The 14,734-nt window shown below is 37.1% G+C and overlaps 1 protein-coding gene across 1 annotated transcript in view; it reads right to left on the bottom strand.

Moving 5' to 3' along the window:
- Positions 1-14,734, bottom strand: part of mthfsd (methenyltetrahydrofolate synthetase domain containing) — a gene marked incomplete at its 5' end in the record, with an annotated part of 73,360 nt that overhangs the window by 41,369 nt on the left and 17,257 nt on the right. The gene's annotated exons all lie outside the window — the stretch shown is intronic.

Here is a 14,734-nt window from a genome sequence, read left to right as displayed (position 1 = left end):
TCGAAAGTGGACAAAAGAGACAGATTGAAACACCAGGTGTAAATGGGAATGTGTCTCCCTTGTCTACTTGTGATTAGGGCTGCACGATTAATCACAATTAACATGAAATCACACTTAAACCGATTTGGCTTATTGCGATTATTTTTTATGCGCAGCTTTGTCAGTGACATACGCCTCTGATCAGTAGTAAATGCTGCTCCATCTGAAAGCACTGCAAGTTTGAGTCGCTTATGTGCAACTTCCGTCGCTGTTAAGACGGAAATCAATGATCGGAATTATCCACACATTTGAAAAAGCAACACGCATCAAACATCTTTCCAAACATGAGAAGCATTATACAAAAGACAACATTTAAAAAAATCAATCAAAGCGTTTCGATCTACTTTTTATTCAGCTACAGCGATAGTATGATAGTTTTTCTTGAAATGACTGTGTTGTCGTCTTCTCACTGTTGCCAGATCGGAAATATCCAAGTATCGTACCAGAAGCTCAAAATTATTGTATTTGGAAGAAAATTATCGTACACGAGTCAAACGTACCAGAATATAGCTATTTATCTAGACCAACATCTTTTTTGACACGACCTGCAAATTACTTTATTGCTAAACTATTGACTTCAGCTTGGACACAACCTAAGCGCCGCGGCAGGTATTAACTTTTGTTTTTTTCTTACTTTTTTTTCTCTTGCAAAACATACAGAGATGACACGTTTATGATATACAACTTTGTATACAATATAAAAAAGAGCGTTAACTTGTGCTCGTGGGAGAGAATCAGTCTCCACGATGATTGGCTGAGGAGACGTAACGTGAGATGAGATGGAAGACGTGCACGTTCACGTTCTCCTCATGATGGTAGATGTAGAATCCACAGTTAGATCAATGAGTATAGAAGCCCTATGATTACAACAACCATCATTTGAGTATCACAAAATTCTGAAATTATCGTACATTATGGGATTTTTTTCATTATTGATCGTACATCGTACAGAGATCAAAGTTATCGTACAAATACGATAATTATCATACATCTGGCAACACTGCTTCTTCTCCAGCAGGGTATATTTGGAGGGTCTGCAGGAGAGCGCCCTCTGGCTTTCAGATGGAGCAGCATTTACTACTGATCACAGAGTCATGCTGCACTGACAACTGACAAGCCCTACTTGTGATCTCATCGATCAAAACAAATCTTAACCCTCTCGGGTCTGAGATGTTTTTCAGGAGGTGTTTTGACATGCCCTGACATTTGTGCTTATTTCTGTTACTTGTAACATTTTCATGGCTAGAGTCTAATTACACTGTATTCAGCACAAACTCTGCTACAATAATATGTGAGCAGCATGTATGTAAAAGTTTGTAGTTCCAAGAAAATTAAGTTTATGCGTGGTCACTGAAATCCATAAAATGCCATTTTTACGACCCGTGAGGTCTGTTTGCGTGTTTTGTTGCTGTGGGTGACTTCTGTCTCTCTTCTGCAGGTGTCCCGTGTCTTGAGTCCGGCGCGGTGAGAATCCCGCAGCTGAAGCGGATCAGTGGCAATTAGTAGGGTGTATAAGTTGAGCCAGTGAAGTGCTCTTGAGTCTCTCACTTTTCCTGGGCGGCTCGCGTCAGACTGTGCGAACTACTGTGTGGATTACTGTGTGGTTTGTAGCGCGATCTGCTAGGTGCTGATCTTAGCTTCTCCCCGCGCCATCTGTCAAGTGACTCTGTGGAGGCAGCTGTCGGACCGGGGTTCCCGATCAGCTGGAAGTCGGCGTGGTGAGCGGCGGGCAATCGTGTGGTGGGAGCCGTGGAGACTGTATATTGTGTTGCACTTTTTTATTGAGTATTCTTGTAGTTTACTTTAGGCTACATAAGGCTGAAATAAATAAATACATGAACTTGACGCATGTTTTTGAGTCATCCTTGGTTTTTCCACCCTGGGTATATATCTGTTTGTTAGTCCCACACCTCTAGACAAGCCGGGGACTTAACAGCCATACAATCCATAATGAATATTTGATCACAAGACTTTTGAAAATTGTATCATGTAGCCTAGAATTTTTGCTTTAAAACGATGTGAAAATCATCTTGCCCACTCATTCACATAAAACAATATATTGATTTAAAATTTGTAATACATGTTTTGTGTCAGAAAGCTGAATGCAGGGAGGGCATTAATCATCATGAATATTGATGTGTTTCACACATGGGAAGACAAAGACCCTCCCCTAATGGCCCTATCAGGTGGGACTGTGAGGGAACTAGAACAAAGAATGTGGAAAGATTAAAATAATGGCTTTTTGATTGTTTGGATTTATTTACAACACAACATAATTCAAAGGATGGGTTTTTGGACTGTTTGGATTTATTTACAACACAAGATAATTCAAAGATACATAATGAAGGACAAAAAAAAAAGCACATTATTAACCCTCTGGGGTCGGCAAACGCACCGGCGCGTTTTGCTCGATTTTTTTCACATAGCAGCAACATAGACTTAAAATACTCCGTCATTTTTGGTCATACAGACTTAAGAAATATGAAAAAAGAAACTGTTAAATGTCTTCATTTTTATGTGTCCACTTACAATCGAAATAAAACATTGTGCTTTTGTAAAATAAAGAAAATAAACAGGGTGTGCTTTCTGGCTCTCCGTCACTTTTTTTTTGGAGCACGTCTCTAAACTTAAACAAAACTCTGCGAATACTATTTACTTAGGCATGAGCTATATATCTTTATAATCATTTAAGTGTGTACTTTTAAATGATCTAATTTATAACAAAAACAAATATTCTCTGTTTATGTAATCTATATGAAAAGAGAGAGATGTCAGTCGTTCTCATTTCAGCTCATTATAGCTTATTATCTTTTAATGTGACCCCGCCAACAGAGAGCGCGTATTCAAACGCAAATGATCTAAGGCGATCCATGCAAACGTGTCAACGCTCACATCAACTCGATAAAACACACCAAGTTTAATCAGATTACATTTTTTTTACATTGTCTTGCGAGGCTGTGAGGAATAATCCTGGGAAAAGTGCTGGTTTAGTTTAATTTCGAGGAGCAATGGATGGATCCATCTGAGGATTGTGAATAGTAAGTTTTTTTATTATTAAGTGCTTTGTTCTAATCGCGATATGGAATAGTGTATGCAAACCGCAAAAAGACTGTTTAAATATGAATCGCGTGTCTGAGTGTGAATGAATGAACAGCTTTTACCAAACTATATTGCTATACTGAGATGAGTAAAAATCGACTGAAATATGTTGAAATAAAATGTCTTTGTATAAGCAACGTATTAAACTGCAAATTAACATTTATATGCCCTAATATATCATAAAAATGATAGGCCTATGTTACAGACGAAATATGAAAGACAACATTTCGTTGACTAGTTTTGGATAGATTATAAAGTTTTTACTGTGAAATAGACTACTGCCACATCAAATAAGCTTTTGTTTGCCAATTTCTGCTCATATGTATATATTATGTTTTGTCAAAAATAAAGTCATCAACAAAGATGTTATTATAGTGTTTGTTCCAATGTAGACTTTATTCAAACTAATGAATCCTTAACTTTGAAATACGAATGATAAAATGTATACTTTATTTTTTACAAAGAAAGATTACACTTGAAATATTGTTAAAATTTTATCTTTACGAGGGGGAGCGCAACTCGCCACACTCTGCTTTTGACTCTGCTATCTCAATAGAAATAATACTTGCATGGATCTTTGGTGCTGAGCAAGAATGTGTGTGTGTGAGTGTCCGTCCTCGGTGTGTCCGTTAGTTTGAAGCGTTCTTTCGGTTCTTCCGGAGCACGTGCCGTTTGTGGGAAGTTCAAACGGTTTACTTGTAAGCAAAGTTGCCGAAAATTCAGGACATTTCACTCGTAGATAGCGGAGATAAGACTAAGACAAAAAGCTAAGAAAACAAAGGTAAGACACAAAACAAAACTCGGAGTGACAAAACAAACTTGGAGAGAGAGGACTTCAAGAGAAGAGAGATGATGAGCCACCTTCATCATCCTTTAAGGGCATCTTAGTCCAAACCTTTTCTGGGTGAACCAACCAATAAAACTCAGAAAACTTTGAACGGGAGAGAGTCTCTTTGTCTCCTCTTGACAGCCTAATTTGCATGGCTTATGATGGTGTTAGAATTCGTCGTTTCTACTCCAAAGGATGGTAAACATAGTATAATACATTTTACTGTAACCTACTATATATATTTAGCTTAGGCAAACCGAGAGGTTTAATTCGGTACCAAGATAGATATTTCTGGAAGAAACAGCAGTAGAGATACATTCTTATTCTTGAATATAAGTTCAGCTACACAACTAGAAAGTCATAACCAGGCTAATATTAGGTGGGAAACATACATACAGGAATATATCATATACCTTTTGGAATTACTTATATTCTGAGTTAAATGCAAAGAATGTTTGTGTATAGCTTAGCTTAACGATCTGTTTGAAGCTCATGAAGGAGCTTGGAGGTGTTTCTGTTTAATTTCTACCATGACACTAACGTGTCAATGGAGCAATTTGATCCAGACTCATTGGCGCTAGGCCGGTGATTTATATGAAGGAGTCCAATAGGTTAAAAGCTTTCTGAAACTTAGAATGAATAAGTCATCGTGATTTCGTCCGGACGCTACAATAGCCAGACAATATATTAATACAAGCATCTGATTTATCATATTATCATTTAATTTCTCAGCAATAAATACAGCCAAATATCAATCAGACAAGCAAACACGGTCTGGATGACAGCTATGGTGTGTATAGCGCAGTACCAGCCTGACCCGCTGCTGAAAATGCATCTGATAATGCGATCCCAGGGGAGAGATAGCCCGCGAGCGCCTCTCCGATCTGAGGCAGCATCATATAATCGCATGCCTTCGCACCCGCGATAGTTGAATGGGACATCGTTGAGGGCACAAAGACACACGATGTGTGTGTGATATGAGATATATATGTATGCACGGCCTATAACTATAAATCATTAGAAATGAATACTTCAGTACACTACACTGCAGAAAAATATATGGATTATCATGTTAGTTCAAATGTTTTCATTCGTTATGAAATGAGATTGGAGTAAAAACACAGCCTAATGTTTGGCGTGTTTTGCTTTTCAAATGCACAGTGCTAGTGGCAGAGAACATTTACTGAAGCAAACACCAGCGTATTCCAGGTCCTGCCAATATCCAGCAACTTCACACAGCCATTGAAAAGGAGTGGACCAACATTCCACAGGCCAATACAGTAACACTGCACATTTTAGAGTGGCCTTTTATTGTGGCCAGCCTAAGGCACAGCTGTGCAATAATCATGCTGTCTAATCAACATCTTGATATGCTACACCTGTGAGGTGGATGGATTATCTCGGCAAAGGAGAAGTGCTCACTAACACAGATTTAGACAGATTTGTGAACAATATTTGAGAGAAATAGGCCTTTTGTGTACATATACAAAGTCTTAGATCTATGAGTTCAGCTCATGAAAAATGGGAGCAAAAACAAGTGTTGCGTTTGTAGTACAATGTGAAGTTTATGCAACAATAACACACTACCTAGTATAAGTGAGAATACATTTCTTACCTTAAAATCTTCTGGGGTAGGCCTAAATCCAAAGTAAACTCACAGCGTGTCTTCCAAACTTGATGAAAACCAGAGGAAAGATCAAGTTTGATGTTTTATTTTGAGGTGACGTTTCACAGGGATGATTAGCATATTAATTACTTGTGCACTCATTGCTGTAGTCACATTACGGATATCGAGCAGACGCTTAAGAAACTGTACCTCTCGTTGGTTTCATACGGATGACAAACAGAGAATATTTGTGTTTAATATAGGGTGACCATACGTCCTCTTTTTCCAGGACATGTCCGGCCGGGATTTCGAGATCGCCCAAAATATCCAGGATTCGGCTTTTGCTTTCTCGTCGCCATTCATTTTGTTTACATGGACACCTTTTGATTCAATAGGACTGAATTAATTCTGATTGGTGAATCTGAATGTAGTGTTTACATGAACGCTAAACAAGTGATCGGTTGATGTGCGTTTTAGCATTGCTAAGAAAATTCCTGTGTTTTCGTCTCGATCGGGATCCGTGTGAAGCAGAATGCATGACCTGCAAAGCTGGCACGTAACTTACGTGTCAGTGTCAAATAATGTAATAATTTAAACATAATGAATGGTGACTGTAGAAAGCAAAAGCCAAATCCCGGGCATTTTGGGGCGATCTCGAAATCCTGGCCAGACACGTCCTGGTTAAACAGGACGTATGGTCACCCTAGTTTAATATGAATTACTTAATTTAAAAAATAGACACTTCAAGCTTTCTAAAGACATTTCTCATGTCTGTTTGGCAAGTATTCGTTGAGTTACAGTTTTTCTGTTGCATTTCAGAATGGATTTCACTGAGACACGGCAGAATGCGCATCATGTTTATATTCTTTATTTTACAGAAGCACAACATTTTGTTTTATTGTGAGTGTACACAAATAAAAGTAGTTTCAAATGATGTATAACACTTACAACAAAGTTATTTGAGTCTCTTTCGCACTGATAAGAAAAAAAAGCAACCACCAACCCCTGGGGGTTAACACCAGGTGAAAACAGGGCCTTGGTTTTAATCCAAATGTGTGCTGAGTGAGCGATCAGCAATCAAGAGCCTCAAGAGCATGCAACAGAAGTGTGCACTCTCTCTCCCTCTCTTTACTATCAGTTAACGTTAGAAATATGTGCCGTATTTTACCTTCTTTGCAAATTTTACAAATTTTCCAGCGATGTCTGTGAAAAAGGGATGCACTCGATAAGCTTGTGCATATGTGCCGCTGCACGCTCAATCCACTCTGTGTGTTTCACTTATCAGCTTGCACACATCAGCTATATACTGTAGGTGTGAATATTTATTTTGTTTAAGATTCCTATTTATTATTTATTTATAATTATTTATCCTATTTATTAATTCAATACATATACTTCATTGACATCCTTCACTGATATACCCATTCTGCTCTATGTTTGATCTGTTGTCTGTGATTCTTTGTCACAAGCACTGTACTGTACATGCTGCGTGGTATCGGTTGTTAGTAATGTGGTTCAACTGAGTGGTGCACTCTGCTGAACCACAGGCCCCAAACCTTTCAGGTTGTGGATTCAACTCCCATGTGGCACATGCCCAGACCGCAAGAGGTACTGTGGCCAGAAGTGGTGCAAAAGATTCTTCTCTTTCAGACAGTGTGTCGTTTTATGAATAATCTAATATGAATTGATCAAATATGACATGCAGTGCATTTATATACAAAATCTTCGATTTTAAATTCATCCTCACATCATCTACAGAAGATCGACAGCTAAGTGAAAGCATGTCATCCGAGTGGCACACAGTGATAAGCAGCAAGCATGTGCTCTAAAGAATGTAGGTTCCATTTCTGCCTGGTACAACTTTATAAACGTGTGAGATGTTGTGTCACTTCGATTCCTTAATTATTTGGGTAAGCATTGTACTAAACTTACTTTCTTTTGGATTAAAAATGTTTTTTATTCATTCTGTAACATTTTTTATTGTTACTTCTGTCCCAGTAGCTTTCTGTACATGCTGAGACAAACTAAATCCAGAAGAACTGCGTGAACGTCTCCAAGATGCTTGAAGAAACCTTCCTGCAAAGCTACAGTACTGTGAAAAGTACTGGCACTTGTGTTAAAATGCAGATGCCCATCTTTATGCAAATGAATTCCATTGAACGCGACGCGACTATCCAATAGAAGTAGAGCATATGGAGACGGGGGGGGAAGCAGGTTTTAAATAAGCAACATTTCCCGCTCGGTCAAAACCACGGCCATAGCGTGTATACAGATCCACTTTTGCGACACGACTGTCACGTGGTGTCGCAACGCCTCCCCACATTTGTATGTTGATGGGCGTTCCTTAGTTTACCGCTATGGGCGTGGTTTTGACCGAGCGGGAAATGTTGCGTATTTAAAACCTGCGAGAGACTTCCCCCCATCTCCATATGCTCTACTTCTATTGGATCGCGTCACGTTCAATGGAACTCATTTGCATAAAGATGGGCATCGGCCAGCTTTATGATGTGCAACATTTTTCCAAATGAAGCGCCGCCTTCCTGGAATGCTTTGCGGGCGCGCCAAAGTCGCTTGACGTCACCCATAGGAATAAAGTGGAGTGCGGCGCGACAGAAGTATCGCACGGACAAGTGGATCCGTACCTTAGTCGTGCCTGCCACTTATCAGCCAATCAAAAAAAAATAAAGGGGCTACACAATAGCCATCTGGGTAAGATTTAAGATTTAAGTCATGATCTCCTGTTTTAATGTTTACAAATTCACAACTTGTTTGACACAATTAGTGACAACTTGACTGCTGTTAGAGAATGTTTCCCAGATAATTAGCATCAGTTTTTCATGAGTGTCTGTAACTTAGCCAACAGTTTTACTAACAACACCTGCTCAGAACAAGTAATCTAGGCCTAGTCATATTTTCGTTATCACACGATGACTGACATATTGTCACATTATAAACATCTCTCACTCCAAATAGGCTTAATCATTTTATTAGCACTAAATAAATTAAAGTGTATTGCATAGTTGATGTTATAGGTCACTTTTAAAATCATGTCTTTTATAATTATATCCTGGCCATGGATGCATTAATCATTGCATCTGTCTTTCTCTTTCAAAGATGTCAGGAAAAAAGCAATTAAGCATCCTCTCATTCGCCCTGAGAGGAAAGTCCCCTAAAAAGGCCAGGTTAGAGGATGCTGGCCCAGAGAAGGTGGCGAAAAGGGTAGGCCCATTAGAGGAGGAGCACAGAGGAGGAGACAGTGCAGGTGGAAGGCAACAAGTCCAAAAAGGCAACAAACACTTACAATAAACAACACCATTCTCTCATTCTCTCTCTCTCTCTCTCTCTCTCTCTCTCTCTCTCTCTCTCACACACACACACGCACATGCGGATATTGAATATTTTTTTGTATTTGTTATATGAGCAATTATTAATAACAACAACAAAAACACTAATAATAATATTATTAATGAAACACCCCCATTCCCGCGACCCGTCCAACACGCCACCCCTTTGACCTACTGACGGGGGCAATGTCATTCTTGTCTGTCTTCAAAATTTGAGAGCCCTGTTACTGGCCAATGCTAATGTTTGTTTGTTCCCTGTTTTGAGGAACTTGTGGTTCCTGAACTCAGATGTCAATACTATTGTCAGTACTTTGTTTGTATGTATGATGTTTAGTAAGGTTTATGTTAATATGTTATTGGTAAATGTGTTAATGGGCAGCACGAAGCACTAGGGATGAAGCACTGAGGCTTTCCCCTGATTGTTCCGGGAATAGATTCAAAGCTTTGAGAGTGTTGAAAACAGCGCCATCTGGTGTTTAGCAAAAATAAAAACAGCCAAAACCCTGTGAAAGAAACTTCCTGGGACGTAGCAGCCACCACGTATTTCCTAGATAGTTTCATGTGATATGCACAAATAAAAGCCTAATAAAAGTGTGTGTGTTAAATTTCTCTGTGATTAATTAATTTACCCATTAAGCTGTGGCATTTAATGCTAGTATGAATATCATTATGACGTAATAGAAGAATAATGTACAGATATGGCAAATATTTTATTTCCCTGAAATAATTTGTGTTCTATATATTGCTCGTATGAAAATTGAATAAGTCTGAATGAAAACTTACTCGTAAAGTAAGATCTGGGGGTTTGATCATTACGGCACGCAAAATTAATCATGCAAGTGATTGGACAGAAAGTGAGGCTTTGTTTGTCATTGGTCACATGATTTCTAGGTTAAACAACTTTTTAATTTTAAAATATCTAATTTAAACTTTTGAGATTATGCTTTTAAATAAATTCAGTGCAAATAAAACTGTGGAAGTAGTATGCTCTGGAAAGCAGACTAACTTTACAAATGCTGTGACATTGTGCACAGACAGAGCCTCATTTGGTCTGTAACTCCTCCAGTCTCTGTGAGGGCCTGAAGCATTCATTTGACAGTGTAGTTTATCCCTGGGAGGATCTGGGAGTTGTTTGTTTATAACAACTTAAACTATTTGCTTTTTGTATTGGTTTTTATTTTATTTTTTATCATTGCATAAAGAACTGCTTCAGCTCTCTGAAAATATAAGGTGTTTTTATATTTATTTATTTTTATAACTAAAATGGTTTAAATTAATTTTTGTAACATATATGTTAATAATCATTGAGTTATATATTTTATTTATAATCATTTAATTTAAAATATGATAAGTTCCTTTTATAGACCCGGTGTGTGTGTGTGTTCAGGTATTCCCTAACGTTGTGTGGACAAAATGTGGTCGAAAGGATAGTAATACCACAATTTTTTTGCCCTGAGAAAAAATGTCCCATGAGCAAAACAGCATATAAATTATATTTATTTATATTTTTTGAAAACGTTATTCGCATTGATTTTAATAGACAACAGCCTGATTAACTTTCTAACTTATGGAGAAACATCTACAACAAAACTTTATCAACAAATTATTTTTATAACTAAAACTGTTTAAATTGTTTTAATAAATTTTGACTCGCTAGTAAATAGCAAAACATTTATTTAAAAATTAAAAATCAAAAATGTAAATATTTAATGTTTTATCTCTGTTTATTGATCAATTTATGTCTATTACATGCTCTGTCATGTAATTTTAGGTAAGCTTACAGTTCATTTAATCCAATACTGAAAAGTATAAAGCTTTACTATATTTCTAAACCATATGAAGATAAATCAAACCGTATTGAGCCATTTACTCATCACTATTAACTTATTAAATAATAAACTATTAAATAATAGAATAATATCAAAGAGATTTTATATTTCTACTTATTGCATTTTTGTAAATCAGTTATGGTCATTGCTGTGTAAGGAGCTCTTTTCCTGCTCTCTGAAAAATGTAGGTGCTTTTTATATATTAATTTAGCTAAAACTATTGTAATTGGTTCAGTAAATTTAAGTAAGATGTTTATTTTTACATTATTTTATTTATAATAATTTCATTTAAAATATATTTTATATTTTACTCAACCATTTGAAATGTTGTGTGTGTATTTCATATTTCACGCTTTAGTATATCTGTGAAAACCATCTGAAAATAAAACAAACAGTATTGAGCCATTTACTCATCACTATTAACTAATTAAATAAACTATTAAATAATATAATAAGATCAAAGAGAGGGAAGGAAGATTTAGCTTTTCATAAGAATCAATGAACCTGGTGTATATAAAATTTAGCTTCCTGACCATGTGTTTTGACGCCTGACTGTTTCCTGAAGACGCAGGAATGAATATCTTATTCTATTGATCTTACAGTGAATAAGTCACTGACACATTGGTCAGTGTTGAGGTGTCAAATTGATCACATTTTGGGTTCTCCCAGACAGGATGGGAGACAGTTGTCTGGGGATGTTTACATTTGAACACTCAATAATAAAACTTAAAAAGTGGCCATCCTGCCTTTTAATTGTTTGATAATTCTAGCAACATATGGCAAACCAAATACACAACACCACACAGAGAGGAAGGGGACGGTGCCCCTGCCAAGCTGGAAACAATCCTCATTTTCAGTTTAGCAAATGGACTGCATGCATCTCAATTCAACTCTGGTAAGTTCTCATACACTTCAACTCATGCTGAAAAGCTTAAAACCTAACTTTAAAATACTTATACTATACATCTATAGTATAAGTAGTACATTATACATATATTTCATACATCTACTATTTTATCTGCTTTATTTATCATCAATACTTATTATTTCTTAAAACACATTTGTATTGTTTCATTCACACACACATTATAGACGGTTGCTGTGCATTCTGAAAACAAATCCCCCTGACATCTCTCTTCTGTGGGCGTTAAACCAGCTAGAGACAAAAAAGGATGCCTGGAAAAACAATCACTTACTGATCACACAACATATGGTATCATAAATGCACTCAAACAGTCAGGAAACGGAGGTCAAAAGGTGACCACCTGTAGCTCATAAGTCTTGTCATAAAAGTTCATAATTCATAGGTTATGAGTAATTTTTACAAACTCCCTTATAAACTACTAGCACGCCTTCCAGACCGACAAAATAAAGTGAAACTGGATTTGAAAGGCAGTGATGCCTGGAATCACTTTGATCATGTATACAGATAAGTACAAAATGTGTAGCGCCAATCTGTCATATGCATAGCATTATGAGAACACGATTGTAATAGATTAAAATGTTGTAAATTCTTAAGTGGCTTTAGTTGCCTGTGTATCAGCACGGTGTTAAGGGAATCCACAACGACAGTTATAGCAGACTAGCGTGGTCAAGTTCACGTGCGTATTTGTGTCCTTTTGTGCAGATGTAAGTTGCAAAATTACTTTTATTTGGTCTATCTGATTAACCTCATGTAGGACGTGTTTGGTTGAGTCTATTAACCAGCTAGCAAAGCGCTGCAGTTTACCAGTTTTATTTAAAGTTGTTTCTCGTTAGGCTTCGAAAAATGCGCAGTGATGACTGTAATCACTTTGATCATAAAAAATTTAATTAAGTGCAAGATGTGCCCTATACATTGCATTATAATGAGAACAAGATTGTAATAGAATGTTGTAAATTCTTTCTGCTTTATTGCCCGTGTATCAGCGAGGTTATTAAGGGAAGAGTGAATCCACAACGGGAGTTACCCTTTCAAACTGTCATGTTCACGTGCGCATTGGAGTCCTTTTGTGCAGATGTAAGTTGTAATAATAGGTATATACCTGATTAATCTAATATAGAATGCATTTGGCTGAGTTTATTAACCCTCTAGCAAATCGCTGCAGGGTGGTGTTTATTCAGAGTTTCAGCTCAAATCCAAGGCCGGATATTATTGACTGGGTTTTTGAAGACGGTCAGTTTCTTTTCATAATCTAGCTCATGATATAGCAGTGTTATTTTTTCTAGTCATATGTTCATGTTTTAATATACATGTTTTCATGTAATTTTTATTTGTCAACATTAATTTTCGTAACAGTCTTAAAGGTCCCGTATTATGCCCCTTTTCACAAGATGTAAAATATGTCTCTGATGTCCCCAGAGTGTGTATGTGAAGTTTCAGCTCAAAATACCCAACAGATCATTTTTTACAGCATGTTTAAATTGTCATTTTTTGGGGCACAGAAAAACGCGCTGTTTTAGTGTGTGCCCTTTAAATGCAAATAAGCTGCTGTTGGACGGCCCAGAGGGCAGAGCTTCATGAGCTTGTGCTCAGTCTGTCAGGACAATTTCATCTCACGGAATGATGATAATATCAGAAATTCTCAGTAACGGTGTTCATTTCGAGTCGGACAATAATGCCTACAGAGTCAGAGTGCTGTATAGAGATGAAACAGGTATAGTTTAGTAGTTTAATTACGGTTATTATAACGTATTTGTCATCTGCTTGTATGTATCCATTATTTATTAATAGCCTACAAGTCTGCTGTCTGAATGATGATCAAACATATACTGATGAGTTTAATAAAGTTTATTGTACATCACACAAAAGATGAAGCGTCAGTTTTACTTCAGAAAATCACCATAAGAGCTGAGTAAACACATTAAGTTATAAGAAGTGCGCAAGTACATAAACGAATTTCGGTAGAGTTGAGGGAGCATTCCTGTGGGCGGAGGTTAGTCAAAAAACGGTTCTAGTGACGTCATTAAAGAAGGAAGTAGAGGGATGTAGTCCAAACGGCGACTTCTGTTAAATAAAATATCTCGCTTGGCATTGAACTTTGAGCTTTATAATTTTACAGATATTATTTATGCTCTAACAGCAACATTACACACTAACTAAAGTTTGAAACATGGGATCACGAAGAACGGGACCTTTAAAATATTTTCATTATCTCCATGACAGACACGCCCCGCCCCCGAGTACTCGTTTTTTTTTTTTTTTTACCTATCAATGATCGAAATGAGAAATTGAAAAAAAAAATGCCCATCCCTAGTTGACACGACAGCGGACATTGTTACATGAATGTAACCATTTAAAAGAAAAAGAGGTTATAATCACTTTTGTAACATGGGCAGTACTAAATTCTGTGACGTCACAGGGTTGGCTGTGTTGCCTGAGCTCAACAGATACAATGGTAGAGAAACAGTGAAAGACAGACAGTGGAGGACAGTGAAAGATAAAGACAGAGACAGGGAAAGATGGAAACTGAAAAGCCACAGGGCATCAGAAGAAAAAAAGGAGGCCACTATTGCAGTGTTCCTGGATATAAAAATTAATTTCACAGTGTTAATGCAAAGGACAAAAGAGTAAATTTTCCTAAACTGCGCTGAAACTGAGAACAGTATGCTTTGCTTCCTCACACATTCAGACACAAGTCTCACTGCCTCAAGATATACTTGGAATGTTGTAAATACAATGTGTTGCCAAAATGACAAACAAGAAATTAAAATGAGCCACAACCATTATAAACACCCGTTTATCATTCTACAACATACAGAGACCAAGCTGATGCAAACATCAAAATAAATATTTCTTATTGAAATAATCAAAGATATTTGAAAATGAACAAAGACATTTGCTTTACTGTTTTCAACCTCCTCTTTTTTACCACAAGGGCCATTTGGAATTCTTAAAGGCACAAAGGTTTTGATAGTGATCAAGGCCTGTAGGCAAAATGTTTGTACATCGGGGGTCAACGAATTGTCAAACCTTAGTGGGGTAAGTTGTAATTATCTGATTGGTCCA

Source organism: Abramis brama (genome assembly GCF_963993115.1).
Source record: "Abramis brama genome assembly, chromosome: 9".
Lineage (NCBI taxonomy): Eukaryota > Metazoa > Chordata > Actinopteri > Cypriniformes > Leuciscidae > Abramis > Abramis brama.
This window is presented reverse-complemented; position numbering and strand designations above follow the sequence as displayed.